Raw genomic sequence first — 12,287 nt, forward strand, 5'->3', positions numbered from 1 at the left:
AATTCAAACCCACCAAGAGACATGAACCGTAAGCGCACGCAGACTTCGGCTCGTCCCAGCGTTTGTTTGAACTCACGTGGACCAGTTGGCAAACAGCACCCTCCTCTGAAACTGGAAAACAGTCCTATAACCTGATCCAAAAATACTTTGAATTAAAAAACGTCACATAACAAACATACGATTTTGCAAATTTGAAAAATATTTGAGATTTTAAAGCTGCTAAATTAGAACTGATTTTTAAATTCACAATCCAGTAAGAAAACACTCAGTATTCCTATATTTCCTTTTGAAAATAAAGACGTTTTCAGACCTTTCTGATTTTCATTGGTTTGGGAGAATTTTCATTTTTTTTGAACACCAGAAAAATCCTTTCAAGATAATATTCTGCTATTCTGGCTGCCTTTGTGAAATTCAGTGCAATACTTGTATTCCTCTGTACTGTTGACAAGTTACTCAAATTTCAAATTCTTATTGAAAAAGCTGGGTAACTTCCCACAAATAGCTATACATCGGCATGTAGAATCAAGTTGTCTTCAAGTAGACAAAACATGGCTGTAAATATAAATATGACAAAGTGGTTTTCTCTTCCTTGTAAAAATCTAAACAAATACGTTTAAATGCTTACGAGACATTTCAGTTGCACATCAGGAATAACTGTCTCATGGCACGGACGCCGAGACAAATTATCTAGGAAAGACATAGAATTTCCATCACTGGGACCTTCTGGAAATAAGAATGATAGATTTCTGTCAAGAGTGGCTTAAGTATTGTTGATAGTGCTTTTGAGTACAGGGACAGACCTCTGTGAAGGAGCCACCAAAGCGTCCTCACATCGTGCTCTCCGTCACCCCAATCCCACCCAGGACTCTTGACAATTCACCCAGTTTGGAGCCCTAAAGCTAAACTTCTCCCACCTTTTGAATCTAGAAATCACCATAAAAGCAAAAATGTTTCCAAAATTAAATAGTGTGGCCAGGTAATGACAACTCAAAGGTGCACAATTTTCTCCTCGTGAAAACAGCCTTATACAAGTATTGGAAGACAGTGAGATACTTCGCATCATGAGAGTCTGGGCACACATGTCAGAGCTGGAGACTCCAACCTCTTCTCTTCTCCACTCCTGGACATTTAGACCATGCACTGAAGTACGATTTAGGGCAGGAATTAAAAAGATACTTTCCTAAGCAAATTCTTAAAGGAACTGTTTTATTTAGCTAAACAGATTGGGCTAATGTCACTAGAAGCCATATGCTGCTTCACCTCATCCTAGCTTTGGGAGGAAGGAGGTTAAATGGTGGGGTTCTGGCAGAACAAGCTGTTTTTAAGAGGGCAAATACTTCTGTTTCTTCTATTTTCCAGGATGCCAACTGCGTAATTCCAAATCTGTTCTAATTAAGGGCTAAAGTGAAATTAAGTTAGAGCTAAAACGCTCTGAAGAAGTACCTGCTTTGGTGTAAGATGATGTCGTGCCGTACAAATGGTTGAGCGTCCTGCAAAACTAAAATCAGAGCTTCCAGCCTGCAAATAGCAGGGATAAAGAGTGGGGAAAGGGCAGCCGGACTTCCCTGCCGTGCCAAGGGGCGATGAGGTGACACCTACAGTGGGGATTACAGGACAGTTCAGCTGTTCCCTTGACCTTCTGAGATACAGAAGAGATTTGAAGATGTTTGCTAATTATTACACAGAACCACAGAATGGCAGGGGTTGGAAGGGACCTCTGGAGATCATCTAGTCCAGCCCCCTGCCAGAGCAGGGTCACCCAGAGCAGGTGGCACAGGAACGCGTCCAGGGGGGTTTGGAATGTCTCCAGAGAAGGAGACTCCACCCCCTCTCTGGGCAGCCTGTGCCAGGGCTCTGCCACCCTCAGGGTAAAGAAGTTCCTCCTCATGTTTAGGTGGAACTTCCCATGCTCAAGTTTGTGCCCGTTACCTCTTGTCCTGTCCCTGGGCACCACTGAAAAGAGCCTGGCCCCATCCTCCTGACACCCACCCTTTCAGTATTTATAAGCCTTGATAAGGTCCCTCCTCAGTAATGAAATTCTGAAAACATTTCCAGGAATTGCTGAGGGATGCTGGGTTGGTTTCCTTTTTTACCAACACAGTTCATGAGGCAGGGTGGTAGCTAAGATTGAAATCTCTGCACAGTATTAAAATGAATGAAATTTAGCTCATATTATTTTCAAAAGGCTTTGTATTATCTACAATTCATTTTACACTATGGAAAGGACTTAAAGAGATAAGGGATTTTCAACGTACCAAAAACATTACTTGATGATATTATTTAAATCTAAGGCGCACATGCATAGGTTGTGCAGTCAGTTTTTCATCTCAACGCTGGCTCCGTCAGTGGGAGGGCTGGCAAAAGCCTTACAGTTGTTTATTGCTATGTGCTGCCATGATTTTAGGAGGTTTGTAAAAAAACATTATTGTTGGCCTTACAAACAGGCTTTTATGCTGCCTACGTTTATGTATTTTTAATGCAATCTATATTATCACATGCAAAATGTTTTTTTTTTTTTAAAAATTAAGATCTAAAACTGCCACAAAGAATAGAAAATTAACTTTGTTCAGCTGACTCATTTTTGACATTTCTGATTCTTTCACTCATTAATCAAATATATTAAGTGCATATTAATGAAACCTAAGGAGACAGATTTTTAGAGACAGGGAGACAGAGGCAACACTTTCCTGTGAAAATCTTTGTATCCTAGGATCTTGAACTGGCCCTGCAAGATCCTCCGTATGTAAAAGCCTGGCAAAGGAATTAAAAAATGAACGTGCTTCATTAACCATGTAGCCCTACTGAATTAAAATGCTAAGGAAAATATATGATGAAATCCCGGATGTGGACTGTATGGGTAAAGACGAGGTAAAAATTGATAAATGCTGCATTAAAACATTTAGTTTATATTCAATTATACCCATTGCGTCTCACTAGGAAGTAAATGAACTGAATTCCTCAGAGGATGGCTCAAGATTTTCATGTGGTTGTTTATCTGAGGTTACTTTTTAATGACGTTTAATTCAATTTGGTTAGAGTTCCTCAATAACTGGTGCTTTTACCTTCTTTTTTACTTTTTTTTTTTTTTCTCTTTTTGAAAGAGCTGCCTGTCCCCCGGGGTCATTTAAGCAAAGGGGGCGCATTATTATTTCTTGTTTAAATGAAATCTGGAGCCACGCGCACATTTACTAGTGCTCTTTTCTAATGTTAAGGAAATACAAATGATCAATAAAGACAAAAAACAATAAAACCAGTATGTTTACATTTGGCAGGAACTGACTGTACTCTGCTGCAGGATTTAATAATAGCGAGTACCACGTCCAAGACCAGCTGAGATGGCAGAGCTCCTGCCGAGCTGATCCTGCTAGTCGCTTCATCGCCAATGTTTGCTTCCTGCCCAAATGACACCTGTGTGTTTCTCCTGCGCCAATATGTGTTTGCGTACACTGGGATCTATTTTGAGGTTTCCCCAGCAGGCCTTTTGTGTATTTATGCAATTTAAGAATAAGCTGGTTTCATCAGAAAAACGTACAATTTCTAGAATCCCCAGAGAAAAGCAAATCAATCTACCAAGACAATACACTTCTTGGAAAGAGAATATAAGAAGTTTATGATCTGGGCAACAACTCTTAGAACAAAAAAACCAACCAACCAACCAAAAAAATCAACCCAAACCCACTTCTGTGAGAGTGGGAAGAAAATTGTTAAGAATTGGACACAGAAGGAGCGAGAGACTCCAAATATCAGCTACCCGCAAATACTAAAATGAATGTAGTTGGGTCACAACTATTGGTAAAGAAACAGAAAAGAAGAAAACCGTAGATTAGAAACTGGGGAAAAGAGAAGAATTTCACCAAATCCAAGGCCAAGCTGTGCCGTTGGACAGAGAGCAGGTCTCTCTCCTGCCTGTCCCACCTTGCCCACAGGACAGAGCCTGCGCGGCTGCCCCTGCCAGCCCCAGCACTCGTCCTCAGGGCGAGCTGCTTTCCTTCCGCACGGAAAGGAAGCACGCGTCTCTTGAGTACCCGTACACTGAAGAAATCAACCTCTAAGAGTTGTCCGCAGGGTCATTATTTCTTGCCATCGTGCCAAGGTTGTTTTGGGGTTTTGTTTGTTTAGTTCTTCTCCCCCCCACCCCCATTGTCCCTTATTCTGAACACGCACCTCGCGATGGTGACCGCGATCTACTGATGCAGCGCGGCGGCTGGAACTTCCAGCTGCAACCTCCCACCGAGGCAAAATTTCCCTCTATGCAGAGAAATGCATTCAAGAGCAGAAGATAAACCCTGCACGTCAATCTGAAGATGATAATAAACTGGAATAGGATTTTGGCTCATTTGCAAATACAGGCAATGGTGGGTAGGAATTACCCTTCAGTAAAATAAACAAACAAACCAACAAACACAAAAAAAGCCCAAAACCAATTTATGGAAAAGGTTAAAAGCTGGATGGGAAACTTCAGCTGTTTATACATGCAAATACAGAACAATTAGCGAAATTGTTAACATGACCGTAGAGCTATATTAGAAAGGCGGTATTTCTTATTTTCCCCTGCATGCAGGAGAATGCTCGAATGTCTCCTCTATGTTATTAGGGTCAAATCCCCTTTAGTGGCCCAGATGTCATGTGGAAAGCAATAAAACCACAACCTGATCTAAGGAATGCCGAGAACAGGAACCACAAAAAGATACTGCCCACAATAACAAAATTTTGGAGTGTTTTGAAGAAGCAATGTCTTAATTAAATGCCATTGCAACATTTTTTTTAATCCGTGAGATGCCACAATACCTATAGTAAGCGCTGGGGAACGGGGACAGACACTGGACCTTTATACCCTGACACTGTACTTGAGTCCAGCAGAAACCCAGCAGACAGCCTCTTGCAGCTCTTCTGCTCCAGCAGAACTTGCATCAGGGGCAGGGACCTTGCAAGGAGGAGGACTGGATGGACACAGTTCGATGGAAACACTTTTTTAAAAAAATGTACACCACTACAGATCACAAACTGGACAAATTCATGCTAGCTGGTATTAAATTCAGCACTTTCGCTCCTAACTAAGAAGGAGAACTTTGTTGCCAGCTGCTTTATATTCTTATATATATTTTTTTCTTTTATATCCGTATATATATATGTATATATGAATGAAATTTTAACTTGTTTTCGTTTCCTTCCACAGATACCTGCACTAATGGCTGGTCAAATCTTTCCCACTGTGACTTATTTCTACAGACTTGCTCAATGCAATGAAATGTCAAGAGACATATTTGGAGTCGTACCTTCACAGGCAGTAACCTGAGAGATGAGAACAGCACAGCGTTTCTGATCCCAAGCAACAGATCTGGACAAGGTGGGGGGTAAGTTGTTCGTTTGGGGTGGGGTTTTTTCCCCTCGGACTGATTTGTGCAGGGATTTTGATCCAAACATCAGACAGCTGCCTTTGCCTCTGCAGTGCAGACCTTTACAGCTGTCTGGTGAAAGCAGCACTGATGAGCACGTTGGCTGGCTGTGTCCTGCTGTCCATTCAATCCCTGCACGCCTACTTCTTCAGGCTCACACATAAGGAGCGTGAGATTTGCTAGATACGCACAGAACAGTGGTACCACGCGTATAAGTGAGCACCACCTCAAGAGGAGGTTTAGCACAGGGACAAGACAAGCAACCGCCCTCGTGGGAGCTGTGCGTCGCCTCTATCTTCTCTCCAACTGTATGGATACCCGTTCTGACTTAAATCTCCAACTCAAGTCCCCCCTGACCAAGCAATGTGGCACATTACAGGAACGATAAGGAAACAACTGAGTGGTGAATCCCAGAAATAGTCTCTTGTAAGGAGTCATGAGAGGTGAGCAGGGACCCCAGCCACAGCCCCGCGCAGCAGCACATCAACACCACCAGCAGCTTCCTGCAATGGCGTGGGACGACTGACCACGTGTCAGGGGACCATGCCCTGTTTCCGTATTTTTTCCTGTTCATTGCCTTGTTGCATGAGTAAGAGGAAAGCTCGCCCAGCCAAACCTCCACTGAGCAGCATTAAGCAATGTAACCGATCATTTAACTTTGTTTTCAACGTAGAATTTTGCCTTGGGAATTTTAACAGCAGCTACCTCAACCAAAAAGACTTTTCCCTTTTTTCCCCCCTTAAGCTGCAAAGAACTGTACACTTGAAAACAGACATCACACCTGCAGCTTCACACCGAACACCGGGATGGTAAAGCATCTTACCTCAGGCTACGTTTTCCCCTTTGTAATCCACATAAGGAGACAAAATTCAAGAAAGAAAAGTTAAAAGGTTTGTTACATTCATGTAAACAGTAAAAGATTGTCAGGTGTTGACATAAGTGGTTTTTGCAACCGGGTAATAAGAGCCACGTGTGATACAAGGCCTGAAGACAGTAACAAGGGAGAGGATCCAGGAAGGCTCAGGAATTGCCAGTGAAGTGCTAGCAGAAGTCTGAAAATTGTTAACCAGTCCAACCAGGGCACAGATGGGGCATGCGCCGAACCCGGGCAATGCTGCTGAACTGCAGGGCAGACGCTATGGAGATGGCTTCAGAAAGGGATGGAAGAATTGCGAATTGCAATTAAGTCATTCCTGCAAGAACAAGTGACAGTTTCAGCAAGGACCTAAGGGGAAAGAATGGAAGGAAAAAAAAAACAAACACCAACACCAAAACACACACACACACAAAAAAACAATAAAAAAAAAACAGGTGGGAGATTCCTGCAGATCTAAAGCCAAAATGAGATCAAGATCTGGGGGCGACTGAGAGAAGCACTGCCATTTCTCCCTCACTTGGTGGGCTTCTAACCAAGCCTAAGCTCTCTCTCCCAAAGGATGTTCCATTTCCTCAAGCAATGAACCAATGCAATGGTTTGAGAGCACAGCCCAGCTATCCCGGGCTGCATCAAGAGAAGCGTGGCCAGCAGGTGGAGGGAGGTGATTCTCCCCCTCTACTCTGCTCTGGTGAGACCCCCCCTGGAGCACTGCGTGCCCCTCTAGAGTCCTCAGCACAGAAGAGACACGCACGTGATGGAGCAGGGCCAGAGGAGGGCCACAAAGTTGATCCGAGGGCTGGAGCCCCTCTGCTATGAGGACAGACTGAGAGAGTTGGGGGTGTTCAGCCTGGAGAAGAGAAGGCTCCGTGGAGACCTTATGGCAGCCTTCCAGTACCTGAAGGGGGCCTACAGGAAAGTTGGGGAGGGACTCTGGAGCAGGGAGGGAGGCCATAGGACAAGGGGGAATGGTTTTACACTGAAAGAGGAGAGATTTAGGTTAGATCTGAGGAAGAAATACTTTGCTGTGAGGGTGGTGAGCCCCTGGCCCAGGCTGCCCAGAGAAGCTGTGGCTGCCCCATCCCTGGAGGGGTTCAAGGGCAGGTTGGACGGGGCTTGGAGCGACCTGGGCTGGTGGGAGGTGTCCCTGCCCAGGGCAGGGGGTGGGCTTTAAGGTCCCTTCCAACCCAAACCATTCTGTGATTCTAGGATACTTGATCTCATGAAGCCGCTCTTTCTATTCATATACTGTCTTTAAAAACAGGACACTTGATATTTCTTTACAAACTACACACAAAAATGATTTCACCATAGACTGACAGACAAATATTTCAAATTTAGTCCTGGACTAACTCTAATCTATGTAACAAAAAAAAATGAAGCCAGGGTCCCGTATATTCATTAAATCCTCTTTACGTATCATAGGCTCCCTATGCTGTTTGCTCGGGGGACAGAGCCTGTAATCGACTACCCCAGGACACAGAAGGGTTTTGTTCTGAGGAACAAAGTATTTTTAACTTGCCGAAGTCGCACCCCTGTGTGATCATCACTGTAGTAGAGACTACATCTGCACCGGGAATTTTCTCTCAAAATACATTTGCTAAAACGCAGCAGCAGTTTTGCACTTTTTTGAAAGAGTGGAAAAATGATTCTGTGTGGATCGGTAATGAGAGCAGTAATTGCCACAGGGCTGACAATAATTTATGCACAAGTTCTCAATTGCTCCTAATGGCCTGTCAGATGGTAAAAGGGAATGCAAAGCAGATCATAAAAACAACTCTACCATAGCTTCTGAGAAGAAAATTCTTGAAACCTTCACTCTTGCTAAGAAATATGAAAATACAGGAACTAAAGTGGCTTCTGGAGAAGCAATAAAAGAAAACTACGCCATTATCTTGTAATTCCTGCAGATCGGATTTTGTGATTGCAGCAGAAAATGAAATCATGTTTTCCAAGACGCGCCTGTATCTTAAATGAAGAACTGCAGTACAACAAAAACTTCATGCACTATCACCAATAGATGATTACTTCCTCCAGCTCAGGCTGGCTGAGAAATGTCGCTACTGATACTTCGAAATCGCAGCAATGTCAGCTGTTTCCAACAGTGTAAACTGGATGCAACTCAGGAGATGGTAACCTACTTACTTTTCTCAAGATAACACCAAACTCTGTTACAGATGTTTGGAAATGCAATTATGCTACACTCAAAGGACTTAAACTTGGCAATGTATCAATACTCTTAGCTTAAAATGGGAAAGAATAGCCAATCTACAAATACACATTGAAAATGCACTTCTGAGTTCATAACTGCTTAATTGAGCAAAACGCACTAACATATACATCCATTAGACTATACCCTTAGTCAAGGTTCCTGAAGCAATTCATGTGCTCCAGCATTTTTTGGATGTGTAGATTTTATCATGCATTCCTCCTTCAAAAGCCTCAGGAGAAATATTTTGCACTTAAACTGCAGAAACCACTGAAATGCTAATTCTGAAACGGTTTCCAAAAATTAAAGTAGGTTTCAAGTGTCCAAAAGGAAAGAGTTACATCAATTCTAAAAAAAAAAAAAAAAAAAAAAAAAAAATCAAGATAACTTCAACTCATTATATTAACTAATAAGGTCATTAGTAAATAAAAGTTTAGGATACGTGAGAGGCAGATATAAAGAGATATAAAGGCAGCGTATACATATGCTTGATTAAAAAAATATGCAAGGTGGTCTTTCCCTGACACCAGGTCTTAAAGGCTCTTATTTTTGCGTTACTATCTCTTATTCCTACAAAGAAAGGCTGTCACTTTCAGATGGCCACAACTTTTCTAGTTAGTCCTAAGCAATAAGCAAGCGAAATATTGCAAGACAGTACCGTGTCCATCAAAAATGCTGAAAGAAAACAACTGGCTGGTTTTTAACATTCTGTAAAATTTTACTTCCATTATCCCTTTCTTAGCTAAGCTTTGATGTAAAGTCAGTATTTTCTTTAAAAACGCTGAATATGCAAACGTTCATCCTGAGAGCAATTCGGCGTTTCCCTCCGCTGCTGAGGGCAGGTGGCCGGGGCAGGGCCCTGCCGTCCCGCACGCCCGGCGTTACCGGGCCGAAGGAGGCAGCATGGCGGGGCCGCAGCCACAGGCTCCAACTCAGGGAAGACTGAAGAGGCTGCGTCAAACCGCAGCCTTGCTTCCCACGGGCTTTCTCAGATCTCTTCCACCCCCGCTTTGGTGGCTGCTAATGAACTCGCGCTACACCACCGTCATCTCTTAGTCAGGTCTCTCTGTGTATTTGTCAATAATAGAAAATAAAAAATATCCAGCTCTCATTGTAGACTCCAGCCTGTTCAAACCCTTCTCTGATAGCTCCCAAGACACACCATCTTTTATGGCTTCAGTTATGGCTCCCTGGACAGACTTCTCATTCAAGTTTTCTGAGCAAAGGGGAAAAAAGCATTTGGCTGATGCTGATGTTTCTGCCATTGACAAAGTTCCTTCTGTGGAAACATCCACTTTCACGTAGCTCTGTCCCCCACAGAAAGGCTCATGTGCTGTTCACCATCCCATCCTAGTCACAGACCTCAAACACATGGAAAAAGCATAAGATGATCACAGGCACTTTTAGCCACGACCAAAGAAATCAGCACGATGACCCTGTGGGACAGGAGGCCAACGGCAGCACAAACATCACTGTCACACCAAACGCAGCGTCACTGCGCGCGCCACGAGCCTGCGTGGAAACCGGCTGCTCTCCACCACCTCCCCTTGCCGTCCCACCTGCCCGCGGTGTCTCACACCTCTCTGCTCATCAATGTCTCCTCTTTTTTCTTTTGGTTTTTTTTTTTTTTTTTCCTTTAAGTCTTTCACCTTGCAACAATATTGAGTTTATGCTTACAATTGTTTTTAGACTCCAAAAGGTCCAGGTGGATGACAGTAAGCTGATGAGTTCAGATAATTAGCAGTGATGATTGGGCAAATCAAGTGTGGGAAGGAGAACAGTCTTGTTGACTCATTTTCAAAATGAAAATGCATTGAATTTTGAAAAGTAAAAGAAACAATTAGAATGCAAAAGAGGAGGCTCTCTCATATACTATAAAAGAGCCACGCACCAGGAAGCAGTGTCCTGTCACGCGAAGGAGACCTTCAGTCGAGCCGCAGACAAACCTGACTGTCACAAGCTTTATATTTCACATCGTCATCAACCAGCAAAATCAAATACCAACAACTTTTAGAGACAGTAAAAAAAGAAAAAAAAAAAAAAAGAGGAAAAAAAAAAAGTGAAGAATGCATCACCTAGAAAGAGAAATTCTTTCCAGCGAAGCTGACCGTTAGCTCGTTAGCCCAGAGCCGAGCACCAGCGGCAGCGAGCGGGTTCCACGGCAGGCCCAGGGGCTCCCCGCGCGGGCACCACCCCAGGGCTGGCCAGCACGGCTACCAACGGCACCCAGGAGCTCACGGAGGAACTCTTAAAGCAGGCTGTGGAGGAGGTGGGCAAGTTCAAGAGTAGACGGCTAGCGGGAAATGCCAGCTCTCCTTCCTAACGCTGGGCTGTATTTTCAGATGAAAATACATTCTTTTCAAGAAAAAAAAAACATAAAACTTGCAAATAAATGTACATTTCAACGAATAATTTTCATTCTGGCAAGAGTCAGAAAAGGAAAATACAGGTTTCCACGCTTCCAAAGGAGCATTTGTCACGTAGCCAGCCCCGGGCAGGGATCCCCCATGACATCCCATCGGCAATATCACCCTCTTGCCTCGAGAAAACGAGATCAGGCACAATGCAGAGCTCTGCGAGGATGCTACATCTTACATGACACTTTTTCCATATTCTCTATTACAACAGCAAAGCACAGACAGACCGATCTGAAGCAATGTATAACGAGTAAGAGATTTAGAGGTCAGCAGACATTTCACCAGACAGAAAGCAGAGGCGTTGCTGCCCTCTCAAAGAACTACAATCTTTCTTCTCACATATGCCCATGTTTGGTCTGAATCCAGGTTCACGTTCAATTCAAGGCATAGCTTAAATTGTTCAATAAATTGGCTTAAGCATAGGCAAAACAGCGTATTTTGTTTCTTCATAAAAAGTTAATTTGAATTTCACTCAACATTAGTCTACATATAATTTTATTTTATACTTGGTTACCGAAGGTTATGCAGCAAAACCATCAAACCTGTTTCAAGTATGAATACACCCCACTTCACCAATGGCAAAATCAAGCTTAGGATGGCAGGTTTTCAATGCTTATGACTCTTTAAAAAGGACATCTACCAATAAACTATGGGTATCCTTGGCAGCCTTTTATACAATACTAATTTTAAAATGAAATAGAATCTCCCACATTTATACAGTTGCTGACAGAAAGACTTCAAAAAAAACCCCGTAAATAAAGGACCTTTGCAATGTGTTCCAAAAGTTGGATTAAAAGATATTCACTAACTTGATTTGTTCTCCCTGTGTAAAACATGGCGAAACCTTCCAGGAAAGCAATTCTAAAAACCTAGGGAAAATGGTGACCATTTAATAAAACACCGTGCTGTGGGAAAACACAAACACTTTGTCACAGGCTGTGCTGCTGAGCTTTTCAGACTATCTCAGAATCTCAGATATCTCATACCTTCCCATGGGAAAAGAAAGATTTTAAATGCAGTATCAAAAGAATAAGAATTAAAAAGCAAACAACCATGGTCTGATGGCACATCTCCTCTTCCTAAAACCTGTAACAATCTCATTTTCAAAATTCCTTTCCCACCAAATAAATTAAGAAATAAGAGGTTAGTCTGCACATTTATGCCTAAGAAAAAGGTTTGCAGAGCTAAATTCTAATTCCGTAAAGCATCGTTCATGGTTTACAATGTCCCCAAGGTATTCTACTGTTGAGTTATATGAAGTAATAATAATAAATAACATTTTCTACTGTTAAAAAACAAATGACTCCTTTATCTTTTCATGCCTCAATCAGACACCTGCTGAAAAGTCACATACTCAACATTCAATGAGAAAGCAACAACAGATTCCTGAT

At 42.7% G+C, this 12,287-nt stretch overlaps 1 protein-coding gene across 12 annotated transcripts in view; it reads right to left on the bottom strand.

Moving 5' to 3' along the window:
- Nucleotides 1-12,287, bottom strand: part of ATP2B2 (ATPase plasma membrane Ca2+ transporting 2) — a 429,063-nt gene that overhangs the window by 113,191 nt on the left and 303,585 nt on the right. The window lies entirely within an intron of this gene.

Source organism: Chroicocephalus ridibundus, chromosome 10, assembly GCF_963924245.1.
Source record: "Chroicocephalus ridibundus chromosome 10, bChrRid1.1, whole genome shotgun sequence".
In the NCBI taxonomy this organism is placed as follows: Eukaryota; Metazoa; Chordata; class Aves; order Charadriiformes; family Laridae; genus Chroicocephalus; species Chroicocephalus ridibundus.